Below are 15,907 nucleotides of genomic sequence, written 5' to 3' on the forward strand. Positions count from 1 at the left end.
TCTTGCATTTTCCGTGGTGAATATTTGTGTTGATGTTTGTTTCCGGTTTGCTCCGTTCCGATAGAGTTCCGCAAGCGTGTCGGAATGTGAGGACCCGTTTGACTACATTGGTTCGCCGACTTCTCGGAGTTGTTCTTCTTCCAAGCGGGATCTCAGGCAAGATGACCATTTCCCCAGATACCATCACTATCATTGCCATGCTAGTTTTATCGCTTCTACTGGTTATGTCTCGTTGCCTACCACATGTTAAATATCAGCCTCTCAACAATGCCATGAAACCTTCAACCTGTTCAACCTAGCAAACCACTGATTGGCTATGTTATTTCTTGCTTAACCCTGTTGTTAGCGTTGCTAGTTGCAGGTGCAGTTGCTCCCATGTGTTAACATGGGTTCCTTGTTATATCACCATATTTAAATGCTATTTAATTTAACGGACCTATATACTTGGTAAAAGGTGGAAGGCTCGGCCTTTCTAGCCTGGTGTTTTGTTCCACCTTTGCCCCCTTAGTTTCGGCTACCGGTGTTATGTTCCATAAATGAGCGCTCCTAAAACGATCGGGGTTGTTATGGGGACCCCCTTGATAATTCATTTTAGATTAAATCTGGTCCGTCAAGGCCCAACATTGGTTCTACATTTCCCCACCTTAATAATTTTGTAAACACTGAAATGCATAGGGCGTCATGAACCCGAGGAGTAATTTTACATAAACAGGGGGGCCAGTGCTGATGGTGTTGGTCCCAAAAGGACAGAGTGCGGGGCCACCACGGGGCAACTCGAGGTTTGGTACCTGTACGCTTTTCCATCCGTCGTGTCCTGAGAACGAGATACACGGCTCCTATCGGGATCGTCGACACGCCGGGCGGCCTTGCTGGATTAGTTTTACCTTTGACGAGATATCTTCTGCATCGGGATTCCGGTGATGCTTTGGGTAATCTCAGAGTTGAGGTTTTCCACTACGGAATCCGACGAGATCGCGAGCTTCGTGATTGAGGATTTCTATGCGGCTTGTGGTAATTTGTGGTGGACTAGTTGGAGCACCCCTGCAGGGTTAAATCTTTTCGGAAAGCCGTTCCCGCGGTTATGTGGCAATGTGGAAACTTTGTTTAACACTGGTTCTAGATAACTTGAAGTTAACTTAATTAAAACTTGCCAACTGTGTGCGTAACCGTGAGTGTCTCTTTCGGGAGTTCCTTCTCCGATCGAGGACACGGTGGGGTTATGTCTGACGTAGTTAGGTGTTCAGGATTATTCGTTTGATCATGTGTAGTTCACGTCCGCTATGCGTAGATCTTCCCCCTCTTACTTCTTGTACTCGTAGGTTTAGCCACCAAATAGGTGCTTAGCCGCTGCTGCAACCTCACCACTTAACCATACCTCACCCATTAAGCTTTGCTAGTCTTGATACCTTTGGAAATGAGATTGTTGAGTCCCCTGTGGCTCACAATTACTACAACACCAGTTGCAGGTACAAGTAAAGGTTACTTGACGGGAGTGCGTTGATTGTTCATTTGGAGTTGCTTCTTCTTCTTCTTCTTCATCGATCTAGGATGGGTTCCAGGCCGGCAGCCTGGGATAGCAAGGATGGACGTCGTTCTTCTTTTCTCGTTTGTTTTCGTCCGTAGTCGGACCCTGCTCTTACTCTTGATGATTATGTAATGTACTGATGTGACTCTGATGTAGCTTGTGGCGAGTGTAAGCCAATTCTATGTATATCTCATCTTTCCAGTACATGTACTTGTAACGATATCCATTCTTGCAACACGACGAGATGCGCTTCTATCCCTCACGTGGCCTTCGTGCCAAATTGAGGATAGGGTCGCATCTTGGGCGTGACAATTCTTTTGTTTCTGTTGTTTCAGATTCTCTTTCTCATATTGGTTCCTTTTAGGAAGTTCCCCTTTGCATCACAAACTGGATCGCACTGCATTGGCTGGGACACCTTACTTCTAAGCGGGCAACCAGAGGTCGAATCTCCTCGACTAATTTTTATTTTCAGATTTTTCGCCTTGCCAGAGGATCAACTTTTGCCCTGTTTATATATGACCGAATCCATTTGGTCACAACCAACGTACCTATCCAAGTTGGCTAACACACCAAGACCCCATGCTAGAGGGTCTAGGATGGAGTCTCAGGAACCTAAATGAGGTCGAATCCCCTCGACTAATTTTTATTTTCCAGAGTTTTCGCCTTGCCAAAGGATCAGCTTGTGCCCTGTTTTATATATGACCATGTCCATTTGGTCACAAGCAACGTACCTAGCCAAGTTGGCTAACACACCAAGCCCCCATGCTATAGGGTCTAGGATTAAGTCTCAGGAACCCCAAATGTTGGCATGTTTTTCTCATTTGTTACCCACACACACCCATTTTACTCAGCCGTTTGAGCGTGATCCACTTCGACCGCTGTGTTGTGGTGCAGTTGGCCCGTATACATTTTTTCCTTGCAATTCATCATTTATCGAGTAATTGCATTTCACTCAAAAAATCTAGTAATTACATAATTACAGAAAACTATCATGCATTGGAAATGCTTATAACTAAGTAACAGTGCATTAGATAAAAATGATATATATATATATATATATATATATATATAATGTGTGGAATTTCGGACATGCATCATATTGTTTGCGCATCATATCGTGAATATGTTGTGGTGTTTATCGTGTGTTGATTGTTGTTTCCGCATTGCTTCTCCTTGATAGAGTACATAAAGCGTTCGGAGTGTGAGGATACGTTCGACTACGCCCGTTCGTCTACTTCACGAAGTCGTTCTTCTCCCAAGCGTTATCCCAGACAAGATGACCATTTCCCTATATACAACTAATACTATTGCTATGCTAGTTGTCTTCCTTCTACCGTTAAATCTCCTTATCTACCACTTGTTTGTCAAGCCTCCCAATATGCAGGATAAGCCTCTGACCTCCACATTCCCTGCAAATCATTGTTTTGATATGTAACCGCTAGCTCAACCCTCCTTATAGCATTGCTAGTTGCAGGTGCAGTTTTTTCTATATGACAACATGGATATCTTGCGATATCACAATATTACTGCTATTAAATTTAATGCACATATATACTTGGTAAAAGGGGGAAGGCTTGGCCTTTTGCTCAGTGTTTTGTTTCACCTTTGGCGCCCTAGTTACTTGTGTACTGGTGTTATGTTCCATACTGAGCACTCTTAACATGCTTGGGGTTGTTATGGGACCTTGCCTTGCATCATGTTAATTTTTCTAAGTCTAAGAAACTGCTTCGTTCAAAATGCCATGTTGGGTGGATGCTAGCCATGATTTCGTGCCTAGTTTGATGTTGCTTAGCTGGTGTTATTTGAAGTGCATATTGGCCTCTATCATACTATTTAGTTTCATACTATGGAAGTCCGTGTAGCATATAGTTTCATTGTTGTCAATATGTCATCATGATAACTCTAGTTATGAAAAACTGGTATTTTCACTAAGTCGTTAACTCTTATCCAATATGTCATGTTGTGAGCTCATTTGCTATTGATCCATGCTTCTACTCATTTTCCGCAAAGGAATGAATTGTTGTGCATCATGTAGACTCCATACCTAGGTCCTTGTTGTGCATGAAAGCTTGTTGTAGCTGATAGGTTCGGTGTGTGCAATATGACATGTTGTTGTTTTTGGACAGATTTCTTGCATAATTGTTTTGTGCTATGTGGGAGTTGTATCCACTAGTTTTACATGATATTTAGGTCCATTTCAACTACTATTTAATTTCCAATCTAGTGGCATACTTGGCATGCTTAAAAATTTCCCATAGCCTCTCTCAAATCTGGTTTTTCCTTCATTGCCTTCTGTACCTTATCTTGAGTGCCCCAAGAGATCTGTAACTTCGTTTGCAACGTTGTTCATATGTTTTTGTATCGATTTCTCGTGAAGCATTTATTTGTTTTCATGTTCATGCATATTCAAATAATTAAGCTTCCAAGCAAACATTGTTTAGCTAAGTTAGTTTTTCCTCAATCCTTCTTATAGCGTTGTTAGTTGCAGGTGCACGATGATCCATGTGTTGACATGGATATTTGGGATATCGTCTTACTATTGCTATTTAATTTAATGCACATGTATACTTGTTAAAAGGTGGAAGGATTGGCATTTTTCTCGGTGTTTTGTTCCGCCTTTGCCACCCTAGTTTCCGTTTACCGGTTTTACAATCCATATTGAGCACTCCTAACATGCTTGGGGTTGTGACACGTCTCCGTCGTATATATAATTTTTGATTGTTTCATGCCAACGTTCGACAACTTTCATATAATTTTGGCAACATTTTTATATTAATATTGGGAATAACTTACTTATCCAGTGCCCAATGCCAGTTCCTATTTGTTGCATGTTTTTGTTTAGCAGAATATCCAAATCAAACAAAGTCCAAACGCGACAAAAATTTACGGAAAATTATTTTGGAATATGTTTGATTTTTGGGAGTTCAAATCAACGTTAACAGAGGCCCACGACCTCCATTAGGTACCAGGGTGCGACCCATACACCTCGGCGCATGGTGGTGGTTAGTGGCCACCATGTAAGTTGGTTGCAGCTCTACTTCGGGCACAAGAAAGATAATTTATGGAGAAAAATCGTATAGAAATTTAAGCCAGATCGGGGTTATGGATCTCTGGGAACTTAAGAAACGGTGAAGGGCTAGAAAACATGAACGCGAAACGGAACAGAACAGGAGTGGGAGATCAATGTTGGAGGGGCTCCTGCCCCTACGTCGCCATGCAGGCCATGGACCAGAGGGGGAACTCTCCTCCTATCTATGGGGAGGCCGAGGAAAAAGAAGGAGGGGGCTTTCTCCCCCTCTCTCCCGGTGGTGCCAGAGTGCGGCCGGGGCAAGGAGCGTGAAGGCGAACTTACATCAACAATCTTGTCGCCGTGAACACCAACCCTCTCCCCTTCTATGAAATGGTGTAACACCTCTTTTCCCACTATATGTCTCTAGTTAAACATGGTGCTCAACACTATATACTATTTCCCAACAATATGCGGCTATCCTATGGTGTTTGAGTAGATCTATTTTGTCCTATGGGCTAATTGGTGAAATTCCTATGATTGGTATAATTTGCTTGTGGATATGTTGGTGTCCTTTGGTGCCCATCATATGATCACGCATGTGTATCACATCATAGGGTTAGTTGTATGTTGATAGGACTATGCGTTGGAGGGAAAGAGTGATAGAATACTTCATCCTAATTAACATAAAATTGATGCATACAAGATTGAAGGGGGGCCAATATATATCTTAATGATATGGTTGGGTTTTGCCTCAATGAATGTTAGTAGTTGCGAATGCTTGCTAATACTTCCAATCATAAGTACATAGAATTCTAAGTATGGGATGACATGCTAGAGTGGCCTCTTCCACATGAAAACTTGCTATCGGTCTAGTAACGTAGTCAATTTACTAGGGACAAATCTTTATCTTGTGTTACAAAAATCTTGCTACTACACTACTATATTTATTATCTTGCAATTTATTTCTGGTTTTATTCTTGCAAATTACTTCTAGTTTTATTCTTGTTTTAGGTAAAGCAAATGTTAAGTGTGCATAGAGTTGTATCGGTGGTCGATAGAACTTGAGGGAGTATTTGTTCTACCTTTAGCTCCTCGTTGGGTTCGACACTATTTTTTGTCGAAAAGGGCTACAAATGATCCCTATACTTGTGGGTTATTAGGTTGTTATGGGGACCCCCTTGATAAATTCTTTTGGGATAAAACTCTTCCAGTAGGGCACAATATTGGTACAACATTTGCTAACAACTTGATAAAAATGCATAGGGAATAGCTACCCCATGTATAATTAATCAAAAACTCAGTCCAGTGCTCATCATGAGTGTTGGTCCAAACCGAGCGATGTCCGACGCCCCCTGATCACCCGGGGTTTCAGCCAACCCGATCTCTATCTCACCTCGTAGTGCCCTGAGAAAGAGATATGCACGACTAATATTGGTACCTGGCCTATCGGGTGGTCTTGCTGGATTTGTTTTACCCTTTTAGATATATCTTGTGCACCGGAATTCCGAGGACCCTTTGGGCTATATCGAGGTTGAGGTTTTCCATCGGTACTTCGAGGAGACTATGAGTTTTTATGTGGTTGAGGTTTTCCCATGCAGCTTGTGGTTAGTTTGTGATGGATGAGTTGGAGCATCCCTGCAGGTTCAAAAATTCATGCCCGAGGTTATGTGGCAACTTGGAAATTGTTTAATATCCGGTTATAGCAAACTTGAAGTAAACTCAAGTTAAAATACACCAACCGTGTGAGTAACCATGACCGTCTCTTTTCAAGGGAGTTCGGAAGGAGAACAAGGTGGGGTTATGTTTGACATAAGTAGGTGTTCATGATCACTTCTTGATCATAATTGGCAATTGTCCGAATTGCATAGATTCTCATCTTACTCTTGTACTCGTAAGTTAGCCACCAAATATATGCTTAGCTCTACTGCAACCTCACCACTTAACCATGCATGACCTAATAACTTGATTAGTCTCGATATCTTGGTCAATGAGATTGTTGAGTCCCTGTGGCTCACACATTACTAAAAACCACAGGTTTACGTACAATAGATTTTGGTGAACTTGATGCTCCACAGCTCCATTGCGAGTATGATGAGGAGAGCAGACGTATGTACGTCACCTATCCGGATGAGTATAGGGATTCTTGGTTGTCTCCTGGGCTTAGTGAGATAGACTTCATCTTTTTATCGTTTGACTCCATCCATAGACAGACCCTGATCTTATGAATGTTTGAATGGATGATTGTATGGATTGTAACTTAGCATGTGGCGGGTGTAAGCTAACTCATATACTCATCTCCTCTTTTAAATGTATTTGCAATGATCTCTGTACTTGTGAAACACCGAGATGTGCTTCTATCCCTATTAAGGCATCGACCCCAAATAAGGATATTACAACATTTTGGACGTCGAGCATCATTATCACAATCTCTATGGGAGTCCAGTTCCTTCTCTGAACAACTCCATTCTGTTGAGGCATGTACATAGCTTAGAACTCATGTGAGATCCCTTATTCGTCAAGAAAGGTATCCACATTAGTATTCTTGAACTCTGATCACTTATCACTCCAAACTTTCTTGATCCTCACTTCAAATTGTTTTGGGGCCTTTCAGGAGAAGTTCTTGAAGATCTTTTGTACGAGTGACTTTTCATCAAGTAAGAATACCCACATAAATTTGGAAAAATCATCAACTATGACTAAAGAAAATAGTTTCCACCAAGTCTTTTGTAAGCATAGGGACCGAAGAGATCCATGTGAAGCAACTTGAGTGGTCTTCGGTAGTCATGAAATTCTCTACGGGGTGACTTCCTCCAACTTGTTTTGCTGCTTGACAAGAACTACAAAGTCTATCTTTGTCAAAGATGGTATCCTTAACACCAAGTGTGTGATTAGTGATACTTGTGAGTTGGGTTGGGATTTTCCCCGAAGAGAACAGAATGATGGAGCATAGTAAAGGTAAGTAATAGTGAGAACCAAGGTTATCGAACCATGGAGGACAACACAATTTAGCATCTTTAGCACCTACACACAAAATAGCACACACTTGCATCAAACATAGGCAAGAGGGCTCTCACTCCCCTTGACTCGTTACCTCAAAGTGATAGGTAGTTGTCGGCGATGCTAGGTTGACACCTATGGGAATCAACGTGAAACCCTTGTGATCGTAGGGCGGGGAAAGACGACGCCAAGAGCAGAACTAACGATCAACACCCGACAAGCCTTTCTACCCAGGTTCGGGCCGCTTACGTGTAAAACCCTACGTCCTGCTCGTCTGGTTGTATTAAGCGTTTTGTTGTTTGTTACAGTGACTGTTAATAACCGTCTTATGGCCAATGTACAAAGAGTCTAACCCCTTGTGAATGATCTAAGGGCCTCCTTTTGTACGCAAAGCGGTCACCTATAGTGTTCGGTGGTAGGTTCATGAGAAGTTACAGTGAACCTAGAGAGGTGCTTATCCATCTACCGCTGTGAGGTGCATTAAATGCACGTATTGTCCTTGTCAGTAACGTGCTGGTGAAGACATGTGTCCATGCGTTTCAACACCTGGACGACGCGCTGGCGCATGCGGAATGCGCTGGAGCTTGGGGGGTAGTGGCACTGTGGCAAGGGCGGCCGCCCTCTAATGCCTAGCCTCGTCATCCCGGCAAGGGAACTTGCCGGGGCCTTGGGTCTTCGTCCCAGCTAGGAAGTCTGCCGGGGGCTTCGGTTGTCATCCCGGCAAGGGATGCTTGCCGAGGTCTTGGACTTGGTGAGCTTATCACACCCACTAAACGGGCATGGACTTGGTTATCTTCCCGGCAAGGCAGGTTTCCCGGGGCCTTGGTAATCTTGCGGGAGCACCTTGTGTGGATCCTGCCTTGCCATGCCGTCACGGGCTCTTTGGGCCCGTGCACAAGTCTGGGGCAGTAGGGACGCATCTCTTTAGTGCACCGACAAGAGCCCCTGGCCCTGGGCCACACACGCGTGGGGTGCGTTGTTGTGTCAGGCCCAAAGAGGTACATGGAGGCCTCCTCCTCGCTAGAGACAGGCGCCCGGACGTACCGCTCCACCAGGGCGTCCACGTCCAGGTGCACTTTGCCCCGGAGAAGGTGTCGGGGCTCAGCGGGCATTGACTCGACGACGCGCTCAAGATCGAGCTCCGGGACAAGGCGACGCGGGTTGGAGAAGACAAGCGTCAAGGCAAGCCTAGAAGCTCGAGCGCGTCGGACGTGCTCTCCTCCTCCACCTGAGAGACGCGGGTCTCCAACGATTCCACCACCTTCTAGAAGAAGACAAGGTAGCCCCTGTCGCTCCTCACATTTGGCAGCACCGGGGCCTACCCCGCAAGCACGCGCGTTGCGTAAGCTCCCCGGCCGGCGATGCCCGCGAACTGCTTAAACCGCTGGGAAGCCATCATCTGGGTGAATGGTTCCTCGTCCTTGGCGGCCAAGACAGCGTCCGTCGCCTACTGGACTTGCTTCTACAGCTACGTCAGCTCGGCCTTGGCTTCTCCTTCGACCTCACGGGCTTCTGACTCTGTAGCAGCAGACCTTACGTTGCAACGGCACCAGAAGAATGCTGCTAGCACTCTCCGGCAATCCAAACTAGAAGAATGTTGTTGATGGCCCACCAGCGCGAGGGATCGTAGCAGTTTTCGAGGGTAGAGTATTCGACCCAAATTTGTTGGTACGCCTATAGGAGGTGAGAGGATACTCTCAAGCATTAGCACCAGAATATGTCAGATTCAAGCACACTTGAAAGATTAGTATCTGCAAGCAAAGTAGTAACAACAAAGTAGCGAGTAACGACAGTGGCAAGGAGGAAAGGAAAGATTAACCAACAAGCAGAAGATTAGTATCTCCTAATTTGAGCTTATTGGCCAAGGGCACTCTGGAGGAAAGGAAAGATTAACCAACAAGCAGAAGATGAGGCTAGAAGGAAAGGAGATGCAGACGAGGGACTTACTCATCGCTCAGGGCCCAACAGTGGCGTACGCGCGGCGACTCGGAGGGCCCTCCGCCGCTGCCCCCAGGGATGGACGAAGGCTTGGAAGGTGCCGCGTGCTTCCCCCGGGAGATGCCATGAGGACGGGGAACAAAGGGAAGAAGAGGTTTTTTGCGGTGATGCAGAAGAAGCAGAGAAGGAGCTCAAGGTTGCGGTGCCTCCCCCTTGGCGTGTGCAGGGCAGATTTATAGGCGAACCACGTCCACCAACCGTCGTGGGAGCGCGAGCATCGCGTGCCCCACGAGGGTTGTGAGGTGGGCCTACTGGAGCGCTGTCGCTCACGTCTCTTCACTTGTCCACCAAGAGGTCACGTCCGCGAAGGGCCGTTGGGTGTGGTCAGGCCACACCGATGCCATTCAATGAGAAGAATGATGGCCTGCGTGGTTCTTGGAGATCGTGCCGTCGTGGCCTGGTGCACCACGGACGCCTCAAGGAGCAAGACCGTCACCACATGGCTTCTGGACACGTGTACCGCCTGGCCCGTAGGGAACTGGGGCTCGCGACGCTTTGGGTCGCCTGCAAGGCTTCACCGAGAAGCCAACCCACGCGCGCCTTGGGCCCGGGGGCTACTGTTAGCATTCTGACAATGGGGGTACCCAGACCTTCCTCCCTATGACCTAGGGTTGTCCTACTTCATCAAGCAAACCAACGGGCCCGGCATCACTCAAGGCAAGGCCCTCGTGTGGCGCCAAGCCTCACGACGAGGAACGACATTGAGACCCACAGGGGGCTTCCTCAGGACCCCTCCGGAGCGGTGGATATTCCAAGGCGAGGCCCAGCCTCAGCAGTCAAGGATGACACAGAGGAAGGACACGCGAGCAGCGTACAACAGGATGGACTAGTTTCCCCTTTGGTGCAAAGGGGGAAAGGGCGAACACAGGTTCCCAAGGCATCTTCTAAAGGTTTCCATTCTGGTGCAACAAGAGTCTGGCCACTCGCCAGCATAACAGTCGTCATCCCTGAGCCAACCCCTGCAGCAGTGACAGCTACTTTGTTGGCGAAGACCACTTTTGGACAGGGGAAGCATGTTCCCCTATCCCCCCTTTGAAATTGGCCGTTGTGGGATCCCTTCCCGCCCACACGATAAGGGAAGAGGACCGGGGACACAACTATAAATAGAAGATAGGTTGCTTAGTAGAGGGGAGGGGATCCGGGCCTCGAACCATTCATTCACCCATCTTCACGTCACTAAGGCCACCTAGCCTCATGAGGCCAAAGAACACTGTACTAGTTCATCCACTAGCCCCTACGAGAGGCAATCCACCAAAGCAGCAGTAGGGTTTTACGCTTCTGTCAGGACCCCGATCCTAAGCCATAGGAATCCAGCCTGTAACACATCGCAACCCTTTGCGGTGTCACGCACGGTTAACTCCACGTCTGCGACCTTACCTTAGCTGGGATCGTTTGCGCCTTTTGACTCACGTATGCATTTGTGTCGCTAGCATTCCAATGTCAAAGAACCCGGGTCGGCATAACTAGTCATAAACTCAAGTGGCTCAAGTGTACAGAAACAGGCATACATAACCCAGCAAAGCAGGTGTCCGTCAACAACGAGTGTAGACGAGTCGTAGCAAGCTACAAGGACTCCATTACATCGCGTGACATTTCCTCGTAGGGACAGACACATCAACTAAGAAGGATACATGCCGGTCAACCAATGTGTCCAGAGCAGTAGCGAACTACCAAGGCTTGGTGGAAACACAAAGGGGCATTTATGTGTATAGAGAGCTACTAAGGGCATACGACTAGGTGTCAAATCCCATACATATCTCAGTGCATCACACGTTCGCATGACATACTCGATATGCATAGATACAACAATGGCATCACCACATAACCATACAACAACACAACATTTATTTAGAAGACTCAGAAGATTCTTGCATAATATGTTCATACAGGCAGGGGTCACACGACCCGACACTCAAGTCATACAAGCAGAGTCATACAAACCAAGCGGAAGCATAAAAGTTGTCTGAGTACAGACAGTTGAAAGGAAAAGGCATAAAGCCTGACTATCTACAGATCCCTTGTGAAAGGGGCCAGGTCGTAGCTGGGACACCAGCTACTCGTCATCATCGTTGTCTAGATAGAACCCACCTGTCGGCTCGTGTGTATCCTCTGCAACATTTATTAAGCAAACATGAGTAGAAAAGTACCGAGCAAGACTTTAGAACAAATCTATCTACTCATGCACATGTATCATTAAAGGGGTTGTGGTGTTTCATGCAGCAGACCAGCTTTGACTCTTGGCTAGACTAAACTACAATTATAAATTGTTTTAACAACTTTGATATGTCGTACACGAGTCCACTACCACCACAACAATACACTATCATGGATTCCTTTCCGCCTCCCTACAGAAATGCCACACATGATACTCACGCTTATCTTGATACTTTTATGAGTAGCCATTAAAGTTGTCTATGAAAAACATATGTCTCCAAGTAGTCCATATGCGCGGATGCGGCTATTCGAATAGATGATAACCCTGCAAGGGTGTACTTCTTCACACACGCTCTTGCCACTTATCGCCATGTGCACATCATGCACCTCGGCAACCTTCAAGCGGAAGCCCAGCGAGGGAGTCGGCCATGACTGTTAACCACACTAATACCTAGTCCAGGTTTATCGCCTATTTGAGGGTGAACCCGCACGGAAGTCCGGCCGAGGTTTCCGCCACGGCCCCAAACGATGTGCGCAGGGTTACCAAGCGCACCATCCGGGTGCCACTTGGTACACCATGCCACTGACTACCGCATCATAGCCCACCTCTAAGGTCAGCACTATGCACGGCCTCCAGCATGACTATAAACACCGGAAACTACTTGCAACTCCTGGACTGAGTACTAGGCGATTAATAAGTCGAGCGGGGTCAGATTTTAGGGCCTAGCATGTGGTAGTAACTAGTCTTGGATTACATACACGGAACTCAGTTCCTAAGGATGGTTCCAATGAAACAACCCGCCATGTACTCCTACATAGACTTCCATCGGTACCTTTACCAAATCAGGTTCCACACTTATTCTTAGTCACTAGAACACATTCATCCATTCCTGTTCATCACCCAGATGAAACAGACTTGTGTAAGTGCATCTAGTGCCCCTTAGTGATTTTGGTGGTTTGAAGACTTATAGGTTAAGTATCTAATGTGTTTATGAGTGTACACAGGATCTATAAGTCATTGAGGAGTTTGACATATTTGAAGAATATCGACCCCTAAAAATATATGTCTTCAGTTGAAGAAATTGGTCTGAAGCTGAAGAAATGAATCCCGAGGAACCTGCGATGAAATTGATATTCCTCATGAAGATACTGAAATTGAGGAATGCGATGTGTCCTGAAGAAAATCACTCTGAAGAATTTGAAGCATGAAGATTTACACTTTTTGTTTTATTTTCTTCGCATTTGAGTAATAGGAACACCGTACTGTTAAAGGGGGTCGAAGTTACACTTTGGAATGAATTTCCTCATGATGCTCAACCCAAGCCTAAACTTACCAAAAGCCTCAAGTGAGGAATACGAGTGACATGAGGACTCTCATAGTTGAGGGTTCCGACCGTTTCGATAGCCACGCCAAGTCATTGGTCTTATCCACTCCAACGGTCATATTATTTAAGGACATTAGTGTCAAATCATGTCGGGATGCTCCCAGGCTATAAATAGCCACCCCCACAACCATTAGCTGGTTGGCTGCTTCGTTAGAAACTGATACTTGTCATAAGAGCAACCCAATTCCTCAGAGTCTTCGAGAGTAATTCATCAGTGAGGAAATACACCATACACCAAAACCACAAACCAAACCTAGTGATTGCGCATCACTAAAGAAGTTGTTCCTGTGTGGGACTGAAGCCTTTTACCTTTGAGGACTATGCATTCTCCAGACGGTTAGGCTTCATGGTCTAGAGCTTTCCAGCAGTCAATTGTGGATCGCCGGGTGACCAAGTTTTTGAGGGTTTGGAAGTCTGCCTTGAAGACTTACCACGAGTGTTGGGCGAGGACTATGTGTCCTTAGCTCAAGGAGAACACGGTAGGGACTGAATGTCCCGGGACAGTGTGTCCTTTGGTTTCAATACCAAGCCGCTCCAAACCAGATGTACGACTGTCACAACAGTTGGAACTGGGTCATCAACGACCGTCTTCACTGAGAAACGGGTTCTAATTCCTCAACTCCTTACTTTCCTCGTATTATGTGTTGATGACTTTCACAGCGACTGTTTGAAGAATTTGCTGAAGACTTTCTCTGAATTTCCTCAACCCCAAATTCTTCACGTCAGTTAATCCACATCTGTATTCTGCGTGCCTGCTCACAGTGCAATCTGTTTTCACATTCTTCACTCTGAAAAACTGCTGTTGTGAAACTTTGCACTTCTAATCCTTTACTGTTTCCGCTGTAAGTTAGTCAGCAGTTAGGAATTTCCTCAAAAGGAATTTCCTCAGTGATGAAATTCTAAAAATCTCCTATTCACCCCCCCTCTAGTCGATATAACGCACTTCCAATTGGTATTAGAGCAAGTTACTCCCTTGTTCTGTGTGATTTTGGCTTAACCACCTGGAGTTTTAGTTATGTCGACTGCAGGCATGTTTAAGGTGACTGCATCATGTCCTACCTTCGAAGCAAAGAACTTTTCCTTCTGGAAGAACAAAATGCAAATGCATCTACAAGCTATTGATAATGATCTCTGATATATTGTGGAACATGGCGTCCCCATCATCTCTGCCAGTGTCTCTCCTGCTGATGTGAAGAAATTCAAGCAACTCGATTCTCAAGCGAAGAATATCATCGTGGCCATCTGAGCCCAGGCAGTTTGGAAGAGTAAGTGCTTTGGGCTCTGCAACACTCATCTGGGAGAGACTGTGCAAGGTAAATGAAGGAGTATCAACCCAACGTGAGTCTCGTGTTGATATTCTTCGCAATCTCTTCAATCGCTTCAAGAGACAAGACAATGAAAGCTGCCAAGACACCTTTGATCGCCTCACTGACATATCAAATGAACTGTAAGCACTGGGAGCTCGAGACATCACTGATCACGAAGTTGTGAAGAAACTGCTGAGATCTTTGGATTCTTCATTTGATACTTTAGTTCTGATGATTCAAGAAAGACTAGACTACAAGATGCTTGATCCAGCTGATATACTTGAAAGGCTAAATACTCATGAATTCCAGCTAGAAGAAAAGAAAGATCTATATGGACCAAGCTATTCCAGACCACGTGCACTAAAGGCTAGAGCAATTTCCTCATCTGAAGAAGAAGACACAGATGACAGCATTGGTGACCCTGAAGAATTTGGATAGGAGCTTGCAATGCTCGTGAGGAAATTCCAGAGATTTACATCACGTGGCCAGTTCGGTAAATCTTCAAGAAGAGACACGAGGTAATAAAAATCTTCATCTAAGGACTACAAGAAATGAACCTGCCACAAGTGCAAGAAATCAGGTCATTACATTGCTGATTGTCCCCGTTGGGGAAAGGAATCAAAGAAGAAGAAATACAAGGATGACAGTTCTGATGACTCGAAGAAGAAGAAGAAATCTTCAAAATCCACATCTTCAAAGCCCTCATCACACAAGAAGACTAGTTTCAGAAAGGCTCGGGCACTTATTGGCAAGGAAATGGACTCCGAGGCAGAATCAGAGGAATGTGATGAAGAAGAGGGTTCTGATGAAGACTCATAATCCGGACAGGCTAGTCTTGCACCGGCAACCACTTTCGTCAGCAAGTCAATCTTCAATCTTGAAGAAAATGATTGCACCATCCATACTGATGACTACGCTGATAACTTCGCTCCAACCTATTGCTTCATGGCAAAAGGTTCAAAGGTACCAAATAATGCCTCCTCCACTGATTCAAGTGACTGTGAACCTGATGATTATAAGAAACCCAGTTACAGTAAACTTGCTATCATTGCCACTAAACAACAAACTGCTCTGGAAAAGCTTCAGAAACTGCTAGATAAAAGTGATGATCCGTTGAATGATGAAATGAACCTTACCCAAATCCTCATTGAAGATGTGCAAAGTCTTCAGTCTAGATTTGATAATCTTCAGCATCGTTATGATACACTCCTCACTGATCATGAGAAGCTTTCCTATGAATTTATTCAAAGGAAGCTTGATCTTGAGATGCTGAGGATGTCTCATGATGATCTTCGTATGGAAAATGATTCATTACTAGATCAACAGATCAACACTGGTCAAGTTGAATTCATTCCTCCATGTCTTAAATGCATTGAACGCAAAACTGCTAATTCCTCACCAGAATCATCAAATGCTACCATTGCTACAAATTCTTCAACTGCACCTGTTGTGTCTATTTCCTCACTTGAGGAAAACACAAATGTTACTGATGAAAATGCAGGGTGGAATTGTACGTAACAGGCATATACAA

This window comes from Hordeum vulgare, chromosome 1H (genome assembly GCF_904849725.1).
Source record: "Hordeum vulgare subsp. vulgare chromosome 1H, MorexV3_pseudomolecules_assembly, whole genome shotgun sequence".
NCBI classification, from domain to species: Eukaryota; Viridiplantae; Streptophyta; class Magnoliopsida; order Poales; family Poaceae; genus Hordeum; species Hordeum vulgare.